Below are 18,197 nucleotides of genomic sequence, written 5' to 3' on the forward strand. Positions count from 1 at the left end.
ATGAATGTGAAATATATCCATGCAGTAGATAAATGATCTGAAATAAATGCATTGTAAAATAATTGATTGAGGTTTACTGCTTGTTACCACATTAAAAATAATATTTTCCAAAAAATCTTTTTCATTTTTTTTTGTACATCTCTGCATCTGTGGAATCCACAATGCCAGGAGGTGTTATGTTTTGGGGTTTTCTGTCCATTCTTCTGAATGCAATATCTCAAGAACTGTTAACTCAGACTTAAGGATGGACCAAGTAGATTTTGCAGGGCAGAGTCTTTGCAGCTTCAGCAGCATCCTGATTGATGTTTTGTTATTATTTGATTATTATTTACACATCCGTTGGTTAATTTCATACCAGTGTTTCACTTCCTCCAGATACTTTCACTGTCTGAGCAGAAGCAGAGCAGGAAGGGGAAGGGTGTAAATGGAATATGTTTGAGCCAGCCAAAAAATCATGCTGGCCCCAAAGCACTGTAACCCATTAGGAAAATACCCAGCATACCAGATTACCAGTCCAGCCCTGGTCTTTGGTCAGAAATCTACATCACTGGACCTCGTGTAGGACGTGATATCTAAAAAACTCTTTGAGGGATTTTCCTTAAACTTGCACAGAATTTTCAGGCCCCATGACAAACCCAGTGAATGGTCCCTCTCCAGATGTGATTTATGGATGATGTCAGTGCATGTGTGTTGGATCAGTAGCACTTCTGCTAGCAATGGGGCTGGCTAATGATTAGAAAAGTGCATCAGGATGGGTGTTGTTTGGGTGCTTTCTGATACCGGTGCTAAATCAATGCTTTTTCTTTGGTGCCTGTGCCTAAACAGTGCCTGAATCAATACTATTGTGAGGAAAAAGTGCACTGAAAGTCAGGGGGAGGATAAAAACTGTCTGGTTATCATAAATATTTTGCAGAAATATCTTTAGATGCTAGTCAAACATGGGATAAGACAAGGAAACCAGTGTAACTTAACACATCAACCACATACATTATATATATTTATATACGTATATTTCCTTTCATTGGGTGGCAGGGTATCAAAATGAGGTATAGATACCTGTGTTTCAGTATCAGATGTGTTAGTAACAGTACAATGTCAGTACTGGAATACTCATCCCTAGCTATTATTGGGTTCTGATATTTAAATTATTAATTTGTGCCACTTTTTAACCTCTTTCATACTGTTTTTGCCCATTTTGCCAAATTTGTTTCCAAATTCAAACCCACTTTGCCACTTTAACCCATTTTTTCCATTTTTTAACTGCTTTTCAACCTTTTTTACAGCCTTTTTTTTTTGGCATTTTCCCCTTTCTCGTCCCAGATATAATGCTTACCCCTTACTTGCCTCTTTCTGTCTTTCTTTAACCACTTAATTCTGCCAATTGTTGCCACTTTTAAATGGTTTTTTCCTTTCACTGCAACTTTTTTCGTTGCTTAACTCATATTTTCTGCTTATTCCTTATTTGCATCTTTTAAACCTCTTTTTGCCACTTCAAGCCAATTTTGCCACTCTAACCTCTTTCCAACACTTTTTTTCTGCCCATTTTTGCCACTTTTTAACTGCTTTAACCATTTTTACTGCCCAGTTTTCCAGTTTGAGCTTATTTTTTTTTTACAATTTTAAGCAACTTTCTTCCATTTTTCACCTGTTCTTGACACTCTTTCACCACTTATTTTGCCACTGTTAACTGTTTGTTAGTCTTCATCTTTATTCTGCAATTATGACCTTATTTGTCCCGTAAAGTTATTTCAATTCTGGTTTAATCTCTGGTGTCCTGACATTTGTACACATCATGGCTTAGCTATGAAGTCTAACATGGCCTTATTGATGGTTTAGTTCAGTGTGCTGATCCACACTGTTAACATCCCAGATAAAAAGGTCATTCTGTTTGAACAAAAAAAGCTCTTCTTCCCAATCCTCCAATTTACTTTTTGCTGTTTATCGAACAACTCACAGAGGAATTGAACCACCAGGCAGCAGCTCTATTAACACATTTTGCTGATGATTGCGACTCTTCAAAATGTCATCAGTTAAAAAGTGAGAATATACCAGTTAACATGTAACAATAACTGTTGTATTTTTAGTAAAAAAGACCAGAGGGAACCCTTCAATATTCTTGCATACTTCTGCTCCATGTGGAAGGGACGTGTCCGTCAGTACCTGCAGCACACCTGCTCCTGCCAGACACACAATGGCCAGGTTATTGCTGGGATTGCCAGCGCTGTGGCTAGTTATTGCTGTTCTATGCTCCCTGCTGTCATCACTCCTATTAGACGCTGTGGAGGAATGTGCAGGCCACAGCTTCCCTCTGCCCCTCCGCCTGGGCCGCTGCCAGCTCCAATCAAGACTCTTTCATACACAGCTGCAGGATCGCCACACCTGCAGACACCAAATACAGGACAGGACGACTTTTTCATTAACTCTGATTCATAAGGAGAGATTGTGGATCTGCTTCACGAAAACCCATCAAACCAGAATCTGATTAACAAAGATGGTTCTAAAAATACTGATTCTCTGTTGTTAATGGTTCCATTTCATATTTGACACATGAGCATCTCCTCTATACTTTTTTAATCTAAAGCCTTTTTTTTAGAGCTTGTTTGAGACTATGCACAGATTTTCTACCACATTAACCTATCACTGATCATTTTATAGTTGTTAATCCACAAATATACAAAGATAAAATTCCTCTCATTTTGGTTCAGTTACTTCTTACCCTCCAACTGGTCAATTAAAGCTGCAGTAACAAGATTTTACATAAACCCCTCGTTTCCACTTTCAAACATGGCTGACATCAGTATAAACATACATTTATGGAGGACAGCTTCAAGTGTCCAATATAAGGGGCAACCCAGAATCTCAAAAAGGTTGAGTCGATGTGTAAAATGTAAAAAAAAAAAAAAAAAAAACAACCTCTCAATCAAATCTCATAAATCCATATTTTATAAACAATAGGACATAAGCAATGTCTCAGATGTTAAAAATGGGGCATGTTACCACTTCATGAGAAATATTACCTCATTTTGAATTTGATGGAAGCACTACATCTCAAAAAAGTAGGGACAGGGCCATGTTGAACATTGTGTAGCATCCCCTCTTCTTTTAACAACAGTCTGTAAATGTCTGGGGAGTGAGGAGACCAGCTGCTGGTGTTTATGGAGAGTAATGTCCCATTCTTGGAATATCCCACCATTTACGGTCCAAAATACCTAAAGAGCTAAACAGGTAAATAAGCCTGCACACCAGAAGCTGCTCCAAAGGCTTATTTAATGAAGATTATCACCACATGTGACGTTTGGGGCCCAAGCCCTTCATCAGACAAATAGACACAGGGGATGCACCTCCATATATGTATAGTCTGAATCACCTGACAAGTCATGTGACAAGATAATGTTGGTGAAAAGATAAGACACACCAAGAAATATATACACATCTGCAAGTCACTTATTATGTAGACATCTGCAGGTCACATTTTTTTAGACAAGTATACATTACTAGATCACAGTCTATGATCAGAATTTGAAGTGAGTCAAAAATAAACCTTTTTCAAAATACCTAAAGATTCAGAGAATCTGGAGAATTCTCTGTGAGCAAGGGACGAAGCTGAAGGTCCATATAAGATGCGTATGATCTTTAGACCCTCATTTGTCACTGCATTAAAAACAGGCATGATTCTGTACTGGAAACACCTTCACCATTGACCGTGTCATCCTCAAATGCAAGTTAAAGCTGCATAATGCAAAGAAGAAGGCATATGAGAACACAAACTAGAGATAGCACCGTCACCGGCTGGGGGAGTGATTCCCCACAGAGGCTGGCTACACTGTAGATACCCTTATTTGCCCCGCCCAAATTAAACTAAGTGAGTAAAGAGGTGAACTACTTTCTAACGATTTAATTCCAAAATTCAGTCACACATAGATCCCAATTTTTATACAATTCAATGAAATGTTTATAATATCAAATGACTTCAAATCATACATTAGTAAAACACTTAGCGCTAGAGCATGATAAGAAGTACTGACTTGGATCAGTTGTGTAGAGATTATCTAAGTCAGTAAACACTGATTCACAGATGAGGCTGTATACTGATGGGCAGCAGGCAGCTAGTGGGCAGATTCCCACTGCCAGTCATGGGCATCCAAACACACCACGGCTCATGACATAATCTGCTCACACTGGTCTATAAAATCTCATACTGGGCCGGTGTTCAGCTCCGATGAGTGTGTACAGTACAGACAGTTTGTGTATGGAGGGAAAATGGAACCCATTCAGGGTAACGGGGGGGGGATGAGTGATGACTGCAGTGTACCAGCAGCTTTTTCAGGACACCAGCATGAGGAATGTGGCGGAGACGTAACCTGTGGAGGCGGTGTCATGACTGGAGGCTTCACATACGTTTAGAAACCCACAAACACTCTCACACAGCTGATTCCACTCTAAACGTAAATGTGTGCTTACATAACACCATGCTGGCTGCCAATGGGAATGTTTGTCCAGCCTACTTTTAAAGACGTGCATATACAGAATGGTCATGGGCTGATGTGCAGGTGAAGGGAGACGCAGATGCCAGAATACTTAACTAATTAAAAATCTATCCATCCATTATCTGTACCGCTTATCCCACTTGAGGTTGCAGGGGGCAGGAGCCAATCCCACCTGTTGGTGGACAAGAGGCAGGGTACATCCTGGACTGATCGGTAGGGTTGGGTATCATCTGGGTTTTTTAAATACTGCTGTTAAATCCATGCTTTTTATACCTTTCTGGTGCATAAACGGTACCTGATCAGATACTTTTGAGAGAAAAAGATGTGTTGAAAGTCAAGGGGAGAATGAAAGCTGCCCAGGAATAAAGATGCAAGTCGAACATGGGATAAGAAAAGGAAACCTGTGTAACATAAGATATATCCTCCTGAGGCCTGAGCTATTGTTAAGGCCAAACGGACAAAATTTGCACATAAAGTTCTGAATTTCATGGAAAGGTTTCTCTCCAAATCCAAACAAATACCCTAAAACTGAAAAGAGATAACCTTGGATGAAACACAAAAAACACCCGAAACAATGTATTCAAATTTTCCCAAAATGTTTCAGTGAATCTTAATTGAAAGGCTCAAGAATTCTAATTAATGTTTTTCCCAAAAATTCCAAGTAAATTCCTGTTAATTTCAAATCAAATTACCCACACAAATTCCCAATCAAAAAAATCAAATAAATTTTGACCAAAATTCCATGAAAATGCCTACAAATTTTAAAGCATATTCCCCAAATATTCAAATCGAATTCCCCAAAATGACAAATATATTTCCAAAATAGCATGAAAATGCCTGAAAAATTCCAAACTCATATCCTCCTCATCAAAACAAATTTCCCAAATTCCCATGAAACTGCCAAGTAGATCTGAAGCACATTTCCCCCAAAACTTCCATTGAAACTCTCCAAAATATACAAAAATATCACCAAAATTTCCATGAAAATACTTGAAATTTCCAAGCAGATCTCCCAAAGTATTTATGAAAATTCTTGAAAATTTCAAAGCAACTTTTCCCAGTACTTAAACTGCATAAACTTCATTGGATACTTAGACAGGTCATATGTACATGTGCAGTTTAAAGAGAATAGATCACACAAATTCGATAATGTTCTTCTTGCATTTTATTTGTCAGGGTATTGAAATGAGGTATCAAAAAAAGTAAAAAAAAAACAAACAAAAAAAAACACAATACTGGATTTGGATACTCATCCTTACTGATCGGTAGACAATCAAGCTGATATCCTGAGACGAACAACTAGGCACATTCACACCAACGGGCAATTTAGAGTCACCATTAACCTGACAGTATGTCTTTGGATTGGGAAGAAGCTGGAGTATCTGGAGAAAAACCATGCATGCATTCAACAAATCACTACAACCCTCATGCCAGCTGATGACAGACAATGTTTTAATGGCTCAGACTTTAATGGCATAAATAGGCTTTAATCCTGGTGTTTATTGGTTTTTGTCTATCTCAAAGCTACAGTGAGGACACTGTGTGGACTGTTCCTTCCCCAAACCTTGAGCTCTCTCTGATCATCTTTTAATATGTACAAACTCATACTCTGCCTTTCATGAGCTCTTATTTGAGTCCAGTGTAAACTCCGTCTAATCCATTCATCGCTGTTGGTCCTGTCTGGTTCCTGTTGTGTCTTCTCTGTGGTCGACTCAGGCGTTACTGCACTCTTCCTGCATGCTGCACACACTTCCTGTTTATCTTCTGGAGTGCTATGAAAGTGTGATTCAGAGTTGTTCATCAGGATTGTGGTGCCGAATTTGAATGAAATCAAGTCTGTGACCGCAAAAGTGCGAATTGAAGAAAGGTCGGTTTGCAGGGCAGCTAATGTTTGCATACATCCAGATACATTATATATATGACCACAAATACAACCAAGATTCATTTCTCAGCCTAGGTCTTAATAAACCCCAGCTTTTCTCCGGCTACATCCAACCTAAAGTCTACCGGCTTACAGTACAACTCAACCAATGTGAACGTGCCTGGTTGTCTGTCTCTATATGTCAGCCCTGCGCTTGACTGCCTACCGGTCCAGGGTGTACCTCGCCTCTCGCCCAGTGACAGCTGGGATAGGCTCCAACCCCTGCATGACCCCCAGCAAGATGAGAGGTGTAGAAAATGGATGGATGCTGGTCTATTATGACAGACAGAGAGTCTGGACCTGGCGCTGTACACACAGAGATTATTGATTGATTTAAATTTGAAACATTCTGACATTTTTAATGACATACCACTCTTAAGCTGTGTTTCCATCAGAGGATCCGGTTTGATTCAGTTAGGTTTGGTACGCTAAACCCCAAAATAGTTTGTATATATCTAGTCTAGAACAGTTTATATGACAAAATATGAAAGTTTAAAGCTGTACTGTGAGAATTCGCCATATTAAAAATAAAGTAAAAGTTCAGCCAGTGTTAAAATCAAACTAGATGAAGTCAGAAATCCGGGGTGTGCTGATCTCGTTGTAAAATAGTCTGCAGCCTGAAGTTTTACAAACACGTTCAACAACCAAAGAGCGATGTTTTCACAGGTTACCTAATGTAAGAAGTAGATTAATAACCAGTTACAGAAGAGGATGAACCATTCAAAGGCTTCATATTCACAAAACTTAAACATTGATTTAGTTTCTCACCCATTGTGGATAGACCAGACTGATGTGAGCCTTCAGGCTCTGCTTTGTGTTCTTAAAATCAGGTCCAGATAAACATCAGGAAACTTGATTTGTGGCCAGATACCAATATCCACAGACTAGGAAACAGTTTGTATCTCTGTTGAGTCCATATATTTCTGATTTAGGCAGAGATTAGTCAGTTTTTCTCCCTTTTCGCCTGCTCCTCACACTTCCATGTTTTGAAGCCCGGAGGCGAGCAGCTGAGTCGCGCGCTGACGTGACATCAGTGTGGCCGAATTGTTGTGTGTGTAGCTCCACCTTTTTGGTACAGATAGGGTGCAGAAAAGTAGGATGGTACGGGTCGGTTTTTCAGGACCCTTTCCAACTTTTGCTCTATGGAAATGCAAAAAAAAGCATGCCGTTCCACACCGAACTGAGCCAGACCACTTCGTGGAAACAACCTATAAGACTGGAACGGTGTATTGCAGAAGCCTGAGTACTTCCTGATTCTGAAAATTAAAAGGTCAAGGTCAAACAGTTAGAATTGGATTTACTGTATGCTCTTCTAGTTTTAAAGATCTACATCAGTGTTACTCAACCCTGCTCAGCCAAAGGAGAGGGACCCAACCACAGTCAAGATGGCCGACATGGGCGTCGCTATACATCCAATCCATGCCGGAAATCCCAAGGGGAAGTTTCTTCTTCGTGCTGGACTCAGCTGCCAGTGTTTGTCAGTCATTTTCGCGCCTAAGCCTAACCCTTGGTGCTGGATCTCAAATATATCACCTTCCCCACTGCGTCACCCTGAACCTAACCACTCGGGTTTTAATGCCTAAGCCTAACCTTGGACGTACAGACTTCTGGTTGAGACTTCCGGTATGGATTGAATGTATGTCTCCATCTTGTCTGCATTTGGCTGTCTTGAACCAAAGAGCCAAACTGTTAAAAAATACCTTTGCAAGAGCCACAATCTAAGTGTTGGAAAGTGGTGAAAATGGGTTAAAGTGGAAATAAAAATAAGTTAAAGAGCTGAAATGGTCAAAAAGAAGCAAAGAAGTGGCAAAAAATATGTGAAAGTTGGCAAAAATGGGAGTAAAAAGTGGCAAAAATTGATGAAAAAATAAGTTAAAGGTGGCAAAAATGGTAAAAAAAAAAATGAGTAATTAAAATGGGCACAACTGGCAAAAATTAGAAAAGTGGCATTCAATGGCAAAAGGTAGTTTAAATTTGCAAGAAGTGGCAGCAAATAGCAAAAAGGGGGAAGAAAATTGAAAATAGCAAAAAGCAAGATAAATGGCAAAAATTGATAACAAAAAGAGTTACAAGTGGCAAAACTGGGAAAAAAGTATAGCAAAAAATGAGTGAAAGAGACTAAAATGGACAAAAATGGGAAAATGGTCAAAACTGGTAAAGAAGGGGCAAAAAATGGGTGAAAATTGGCAAAAATGGGAAGAAAAGGTGGCAAAATTGATTAAAAAATGAGTTGCTTAAGGCAAAATGGTAAAAAAAAAAAATCTGTAAAACTGTGGCAAAAGATGAGTGAAAAGAAACAAAAATGGGGAAATAAGTCGCATTCAGTGAAAAGGGGTGGCTTAAATGAATGAGAATAGGCAAAATATGGCAAAAAAGTGGACACATTGCAATAGTAAAAAGCAGGAGAAGAAAGAAAAAATGGTGAAAAGGGACAAAAGAAGTGGCAATCTTGGGCTTAAAAGCTGTAAAAATAGATTAAAAGTGCCAAAAAAGGGAAAAAATACAAATAAAGGCAATGGAAATATACAAACACAAACAAAGGTTGACAGTTTAAGCCAACTGTGCAAGAGTGGGAAACAAACTGATTAATGTTACTTACAATGTATAATTTCTGAGGTTAATCCTGACATTTTTTAAGGTTTTCTGGGGGGAAAATATTTCAAATAAAGACCTAAAGAGCCACAGATCATCACAAAAGAGCCACATGTGACTCAAGAGCCATGCATTAAGTATAACTGATCTAGAATGATCTGGAATGTCTCTAAGATCTACCAGATCATGATCTGACAGGGTTGTGACCCTTGTATTAGACTGATTGAACCGTTTAGCTGGTTGAACAGCCTTAATCATTGTTTCAGTTTGTTGGTAATTTCGTTCATTAATTCTCTAAAATGACTAAATGTAATAAATGGACTGACTTTTGCTCCTTTGAAGGTTTTTGTTCTGCTCTGTTGAATAAAAGGAAGTAAAAGCATGGTGTGACTGAATAAGGATGACGTTTGGGCTTCTTTCAGCAGAATACACTGCCCCCTACAGGAGGTTCCAGTACACTACAAAGTTAAGTAGACCAACCAACTGGTAAACCAGAGGACATATCACTGTAAAAATATGATCATATCAGATGATCCGATTGTTAATATCTGGACATTTCAGGCTGTTTTTTGGTGTCAGATATCAAACTGAGAAAATAAACATGTTACCACAGCGTAATGAATCGCCCGACATCTCCTGACCTCCATGTGATTTGGAAATGTTTGCCTGGCTGACAAACAATGGTTGGCACACAGCCAGGCAGGAGGCTGTCAAACTGGCAACCCCTCCATCCCCCGGCTCACCTCCCCTCTCCTCCCACTCCTCCATCAGTGTCCGACGCAGCGTGGCCAGTACACACATCCTGCCTTTGTGGGCCAGGAATGTCAAGAATCCAGACTGCTGCCCTCCTCCCCACCACTGCTGCCCAACAAGGTGCTCTCACCCTCACCCCATCCACCACCCCGCAGCAGCACCCCGGTGGTTTTACACTAAGATGTCTGGGTGGCTGCATGTTTGGTTTGATGTTGTATTTTTTACAGTCTGGAGCTAAAACACCTGCTCTCTGGATTTGGGCTGTGTGAAGATGACCCAACAGGTTTGGTCACTGAAACATGTTTGATGAGGGGTTTTACATCTTTAAATGAAACTTCTTTATGGCCAGAAATGGTTCAAAGACTTTTAACCACTATGGCAAATAAGTCCTTTATAAAATCCACAAAAACATCCCTGGATAATGACAGGAATAATAGTTTTCTAAAAGCTGTAAATCAATCACTAAAGAGCTTTTAGCTTTTACTCGGCAACAAAAGTCTTATCCTGTCACAACAAGTCTTATCCAGATATCATATGCTGTCATCATGCCTTGCTTTGCACCTGTGCACAAGTTCATAGGTCATAGGGGAGGCAGGTCAAAGAGTGTCAGTCATAGCTACAGCAGGAGTGATGCAAATGAATGGATAATGGGCTGGTCTCTATTGGGTTGTTTCCACTGTTAGAAAGGGTCCCAAATAACTGACCCATACCATCCTACTTTTTTGGTACCCTTCTGTAAGGGTGTCGGTCTTACCTATCCATTCCAAAAGGTTGGAGCTACAAACACAATAGAGGCTGGCACTGACGTCACTTTGACTGCTGCGGCTGAAGCATGTCTGTGAAAATGAGAAAAACAAGCTCATGTCTGCTGTAATTAGGGATATTTGGACTTAGAAGAGATCCTGTTTCCTGGACTGTGGACATTAATTTGTGGCCACAAATCTGGTTTCCTGATGTTTCAAGTACAAGCCTGGTTCAACAATCATGGATGTGAAACTGGATAAATGTTTAATTTCTGTCATTGAAAACTTTTGTCTAAGTCAAATTTATATTGTACATTCTTAAACAACACAAGACGACCAAAGTCAGAGAAAGACTGAAGAGAGATGCAAATAAGCATAATAGAGACAATGAAGAGACCAGTGTTTGAATTATACAGTGGCTTTCAGGGGAGCCCCATTTTTTAATGTGCACCAAGTTGTTTCCAGTCACATGCATCGTGCACATATGTTGCCAAACACGCCAATTCAGGTACAGCAGATCGATCCAAACAGCCGGGAAAAGGTGCAGAATATCCGGCAAACTTAAAGATACAACACAATGCTCTGACTCCTGACAGTAAATCATGACTATCTCAAGATAAGGTCTCATCCAAGTTTATCTTGTCCCCTTTCATCTCAAGCTGCCCTGCAGAGCACGGAGCTCCAGACACACTTCCAGTGTGACCTCTAATTTCCACACAGAGTGACCTCGCCGGAATCTGCTGAAGAATCATACCGCGGAGCACATCGCTCCCTCTCTAGTCTATCAGAGTAATTCCACAGCCGGCACTCCAGACCGGCAGCAGCGCGTCTCTGTAGTGCCACTTCGCTCCGCTTCATTCAAGATATGCTGCAGGTCTATTTTCAGCGCTGGCCGCTGCCAAAACGCGTCAATACCTGTCGATCAGAAAGCTCCAAAAAAGGAAGTCACAAGCGTAGAATATCCGGTTCTTTCGAAATACAACACAATGCACAAACTCCTGATCCTAAATCATCACTATATCAACATTACGTCTCATCCTGCAGCGAGAGCAAAGGTCATGAGAGGTCAGTGGGTCACAGAGCTACAATGGTGCCATTGACGAGGAAAAGTTAACTTTTGAGGACATTCAGCCAAAGAATCTTAAAAGACAACCACAGATTCTTTAGGCAAACATTAACCTTTTAACTTTCTAATGTACTCACCCAATGGCAGAAGCAATAATATGATGGACTTATACCGGAAAGGATGAAAAATTAACCACAAAAGGTAAAATAGTTCACTGTTCCTACATACTATTCCTGCGTGAACTCACAGTTCTCCCGTGATCTCCGTGAGTCTCTCTCTGGACTCGCTTCCAGTGGGCAAGGTTGCTCGGAGCAAACCCGTGGCACTTCAGAGTGCAGCACAGCCGTCCTATGTGGAAATTGCAGGTGAGAGATCTCTGGCGTTTGGTCGGAGCAAAACTGTTGCACAGTGTAGTGCTGCATAGATTTTGTATGTGTAAATTGCGGGTGCAGCGTGGTCGACATCAGAGTTAAGAGTTATTCTGCAACATCTGCAGCAGATTATATTTATCACTAACTGAATGTTTGTTGTATCTGCTATAGTAGCCCAGCTTCATCTTGTGTCTCGTGTACGCTACAACTCCAAACATTCTTTAAACATGATCTATCAACTGAGGATCTATACTGACCACAGGGAACATCAGTAAGATGTAGTTATTAAAAAGACAGCACTTTTCAGCTAAAATAAAGCTGTTTCTTGCTTACTCACAGCTGATTTCTATCACCAGGCTGAACTTTCTGCAACTCAGCAGCCAGAACAGCAGAGACTCACGCTGCTGTGTCATTTGGCCTGTTCAGACAAAAAGAGATACATTTCTGAAAAATATTAATTTTCAATATTTATTAATACAACAAATACAAATTTTCACCCGTTTATTATGAACCACCTATAATTAAAGCAAAGGAGGGGATTAATACAATGCAAAAGAAGAGTTAAAAATGGCAAGAGAGGAACATCATAAAAAGACGCGCAACAGAGCACACACCAGTGCTGCTGCAGATTCACCTCAGCACAGCAATCATACTGTCCAAAAAGAGAGAGAATATTTATTTTGTCTAATTTTGTTCCAACAAGTTACAAAGATTTGATCAAAGATGAAGAACTTAAGCATCATCCACAGCTGCCTTATATTCCTGTCTAATTTACACTTCTTAGCTTGTTTTGGTTCTTACTGGGTTGTCTTGAACTAGTCATTATGTGCTTTCTTCAGGAATATTGCCATCTTGCACTAGGGGTATGTCAAATATACTTCAATCTGCTTATTTCAGTGCAATATTACAGAGCAGGTGCAAAATTAACTTCTACCTGTAACTCTCTCTTTATCTCTTGACACTGTGGACCGCTGTCTCTCTCTGAGTATTGTCTGTGTTACTTTGAGATGAATGTATTGACTGTGAGAAGCTAAGCTAAGATGCACTTTTGCCCATGACAAAAAAGTGGGGACAATAAAGATTATCCTTATCCTTAAGCTTACTCTGCTCTCTCATCCTGGGGCCCAATCCAGTCTGCACCTCTGACCAGTTTCTTGCATGTTGGGTCTTAATGAATGTGGGAGGTTTTTGCTTTGTAGTTTGTGAGAGTGACAGAGTGGTGGTAGGTTGTACTGTGAGTGGTTGTATACAATGGCTGCTAGTGGAGTGATTAGCTCAGATGAGCAATTTTACCACTGGACAACATTTTAAGAGAAAAGAGCCAGACTGAAAGCTTTCCAGGATGGAAAAGATGTTTTTGGTCTTCTCATAGGTTCAGCTTGGGTTTGCGGGCGGGGTCTGCTGGTGTGTCCAATTGCTGCCGTGGCAGTAGTTATTAGCTTAGATGTACAGTGCTTAACAAATTTATTAGACCACCACCCAAAGTAAGGTTTATGCCACAGCTGCCCTAAATTTACAGCATTGGTAAAAAGTGGTAAAACTAAAATCATTTTTTATGTTTCTGCAATGGTTAATACACCAATATATAGAAGCTCTTTAACCAAAATGATATTTTTAATGCTAAATTATAATTATTACTGTTATCCATGAATTTTCAAATTTACTGATTTACAAAAAAACTGAAAAAATAGTAAAGCACATTATTTTTTCCTGATTATTATGTCAAATTATAGTTATTTACTTGCATTCCTGAACAGAAAAATGAGTTTTAGTGGTTGAATGTTATGCTTGATTCATTTCTGACTTCTCAGAGAAGCCCAGTGAGCTGGCTCAAATTTGGGTATGAAAAGGTGAAGTCAGTTTGAAATTTCTCAGTCCTGCTCATAATGGTAAAATGTGGAGAGCTCACTGAAAATGAAAGAGTCCGCATTAAAGCACTTCATGATGCTGGATGGTCTCTGAGACAAATATGACAGGTGGTCTAATAAATTTGTTAAGCACTGTAACTATTGGAAAGCCCCAGTTTAATCCGAACTGCACCACATTTTCCTTTGAAGCAAGAACTAAGAGTCACACTGAAAGCTGGTCTTGGCAGAGAAGATGTTTTTGCACATCTTTCGACAGGTCTTGGCACAAACTTATTCATGAAAGAGCTCCACCATTCATAACTGTGGCTGCAGTTGCCTGTCTGCTCAGGAGAAGCACATTGGCACAACCTTATTTTGTCATGTTGCTCTGATTGGCCCTTCTTCAACGTGACGGACAAACGTCCTTCCCAAACGTTTTCTATGGGAGCTTTCCCAGATAGATATGGAATATATCCATGCAGTAGACATATGAAACTGGCCTGTCAGGTCAATATCAACAATGATGGTTTTTAAAGTCATTGGCGTCTGTTACATTTTTTTTTTTTAAAGTTCCCTTCCTGGTTATGGCTGTGAGCTATCCCAGAATGCTTTGTGACAAGCTCAAAGCATTTAACAGGAAGGCCATTGTTGCTTATTCTCTCTCATTATTTGAAATTTACCAAAACAACCAAATGATTGTTAACTGTTTTGTAAATACATCACATGGGGGACAGATTTTAGAGCAGTGGTTCTCAACCTTGGGCTCTGGACCCCTATGAGGGTTGTGAGACACTCTGATGCCTTAAAAAAAAAAAGAATTAAAAAAAAAATTACACTGTTGCCACTTTACCAAATTTCACCAAATGCAAACACTTTTTCATACTCTTCTAACACCATTTTTAATAATTTTATAACATTTTTGCCACAGAAACCCCTTTTTTGTCCATTTTAAACCCTTTCCATCACTTTTTTCTTTGCTGTTTTTGCCACCTCTAAACCAATTCTTGCCACTCTCTGCCTATTGTTGCCTCTATTAAATTAATATTGCTTCTATCAATCACTTTTTACAACCCTTTTTGCACATAAAAGCCATTTCGGCCACTTTTTAATCCCCTCTTACCACTTTTGAGCCCATTTTTGCCACTTTAACCAATTTGAGCCATTTTAATTATGTTTTTTTCATTTAAAGACAGCTATTTGCTACCCAAATGATTAAATAAAGATATTTGTTTCTTTGATAAGAGTGGTTATTATACAGGTCATATAAAATATGGTTTTCACAGCTTAATTTCACAATGGACTGTCGCTAACCTCCATGGGCCCCCAGTTTGGCTGGGTCCCAGAGACCCCCCCTTATGGACAGCTTTTTCTGAACTATTCTTGCATGTGCATGGCTGTGTTCAGCCACCTCCAGGTACAGTGGGGGTCCCCGGTTTCTGTCGCCTTTATTTTTGGGGTCGCGGGCTGAAAAGGTTGAGAACCACTGTTTTATAGGACTGAATACAAACAAGAAATAACCAGCTAAGTTGCCACAGCTGAGCAGGGCATTTCTAGCCTATCTTGAACTGTTTCTATTAAGAGCCCCCCTGGTGGTAGAATTTTCACTCTGTGCATTTAACAATGTAACCACTAGGTGTAAGAATGATAGCTGCTACAGGTAGGAAGACAGGAAAGACACTGAGTGCTTCACACTGAGATGCTTTATGTCAGGCATTAGGTCTAACTAAAATCCTGTAAATCTAGGGCTGCTCACATCTGCTGTTATTAGCACAGCTTTAATCTTACATAATTCTATTATGTGATACTTTTGTTTGTTGTGTCCACAGTGTTTTATATTCATCATGTTGATTTCATAGAACAGAGAGCCCTTCTAAAAAGTGTTATCAAACCCACTAAATTACATTTCCCTTGTTTTGTAACAGCTGTGCCAAAGCTTAATGCGAGGACTTTCCTGCTCTCCAACAAAACACTTTCTGTCTGCCCTTGGATGACAATGGGAATGCAGAGTTTTTCCTACCAATCATGGGAACCTGAGGACGGGCCTGTGCTTCCTGGAAAGAGGCCTGTTAGGAAAAAGATGGAGGGAACACAGGATGTCCTGAGCACAGCGGAGCACACAGTGGCGCAGACCCGAGCCGGTGGAGGAGTCGTTCACAGGGGTTTTCTCCACATCACCATTTCCCTCCCACAGAGTGGGATTCCCTTCTCTGAGTTTCCATTACACCTGTCCCACCATTGTCTGATGTTTCTCACAGATTTCCTGGCTTCAATAACTCCTTCAGTGTGATTCATAAATCACAGTTTAGTTGCCTGGGTGTTTTGTTTTTAAATCAAAGGTTTGACTTTGATTTAAGGAGGTATTTTTTTGTATTGTCTGCACTTAGAGTGATTTTCTTCTAACTTTACACATACAGTGCATTCAGAAAGTCTTCACTCCCCCTCAACTATTTTCAGTCTTCTTATGTTGCAGCTTTGTGCTACGGTCGAAATAAACATTTTTATTCTCATTAATCTACACTCTGTCATGACAAAGTGAAAAGAGGGAAATTTAGCTCAGGTTCCTCCCATTTCTCTGGATCATTGCTGAGATGTTTCTACACCTTGATTGGTGGTGAATTAAACTGATTGGTCATGATTTTGAAAGGCACACACCTCTCTATAGAAGGCCTCACAGGTGACAATGCATATCAGAGCAAAAACCAAGCCATGAAGTCAAAGGAACTGCATGCAGAGCTCAGAGACGTTGACAGGCACTAATCTGGAGAGGGTTACAAACAAAATTCTGCTGCTAAAACTTCCCAAGAGCACAGTGACCTCCATGGTTCTTAAATGGAAGACATTTGGCACAACCAGGACTCCTTCAAGAGCTGGTTGCCTTGCCAAACTGAGTGATAGGAGAAGGGCCTCAGTAAGAAAGGTGACCAAGAACCCAGTGGTCACTCTAACTGAGCTCTAGAGATCCTGTGTGAAGATGGGACAAAGTTCCAGAAGGACCACCATCACTGTGGCTAAACTGAAGACTCCTCCTCAGTGTAAAAGATATGAAAGGCCACTTTGCTTTCATATGGAGTTTTTTGTCAACTCTGACAGGGCTTTCAGAAAGGGATGCATTCACCTCGGGTGTGCTGTCATTCCCAGGGCAAATGGAATGCAGCAGAAGTCCCCGAGTGATGATTCGGTGCAGCATTTTAGGATTTTATAGAATATTTGTACATATTAATAATGTTTTTATGGCCCCAGTTTTGAATCAGTAAGCCCAAGCAGTCTTCTTAAAGGTGTCAAGGATAGTTGTAGCTATGGTGTGGCATGCAAATCGACACAGATGGACAGACACACTGCCAATTATGGCAGTAAGATTTTTTTTTTGGGCAGTAAGAGAAAAATAAATGCATTGACCTGGTGTGCAGAGTTTCTGTTCATAAAATGTTTTCTTATTTTAATGATTGGATTACAGATCTGAAATATGCTTTAAAAAAAGAGAGAGGGAGACATTCAGTATGCAGTGACCTTTGGCCTAAAGATTTAAGGTTGTATCACATTAGGGGTCTGGGCCCAGATCTGAGTACCACTGACCCAAAAGTTTGATTCCATTTGGTCACCGGTAATGCAAGTATACAGTACTCAGGCCAGGGACGAGTCTGCTTGATGATGTGGTCTCAGGTTGGATTTATGTGGACATTCACCATGTGGAAGGGTGTGCACAGCCAGGCCTGAGTACTGGGTACTTACAGTGAGGGGTTGGGATGGACAACACTGGATTTTTGCTGATATGTTAATATTTGCAAATAATTTGATCAAATATTGATATTGATGCAGGTAGATAATTTATTTCAGAACTAAATCCTCAGGCCTTAAAAGTATTATAACCCTTTACCTACTGAGTATAAATAGTGATTTGGACATATTTTGTTATTATGGCTGTAAAATAGTCAGGAAATGCCCTAAGTCTGAGAGCTTTGGTCCCTTTTCCCAGGAGTACTTGAACTTGACTTTTCAACATCTGGTTAATAATTATTGCACATTATATGGAATTGTCAGCAGTTTAAAAGAAGAACAACATAAAAACAGATTTGTTTTTCATGGCTTTTATGAGATGAAATATTGTTATTGCTCATGAAGTTTTGATTTGACATTTGAATGTGAACCTATACTATTTTTTGAGTCTAGGACTCAGGGTGTGCAAAACACAGTGCAAAAGATAACTATATACATAGGCGACAATTAGTGCAAATAAAGGTGGAAAAATGTATTCTCAACATTCTCAAGTAATATATTGTTATTGCACGTGACAGACAGGCACAAATACCACTGTCTAACGCTATTTTTTGAAAACAAAACACCACTTTCGCTCGCTCTCCTTTTACTCTCTTCCTTGACTCTCCTTTTCTCACTCGTCTTCTGCAAAAGCTGCCATTTT

The sequence above is a fragment of the Cheilinus undulatus genome, linkage group 5 (genome assembly GCF_018320785.1).
Source record: "Cheilinus undulatus linkage group 5, ASM1832078v1, whole genome shotgun sequence".
In the NCBI taxonomy this organism is placed as follows: domain Eukaryota; kingdom Metazoa; phylum Chordata; class Actinopteri; order Labriformes; family Labridae; genus Cheilinus; species Cheilinus undulatus.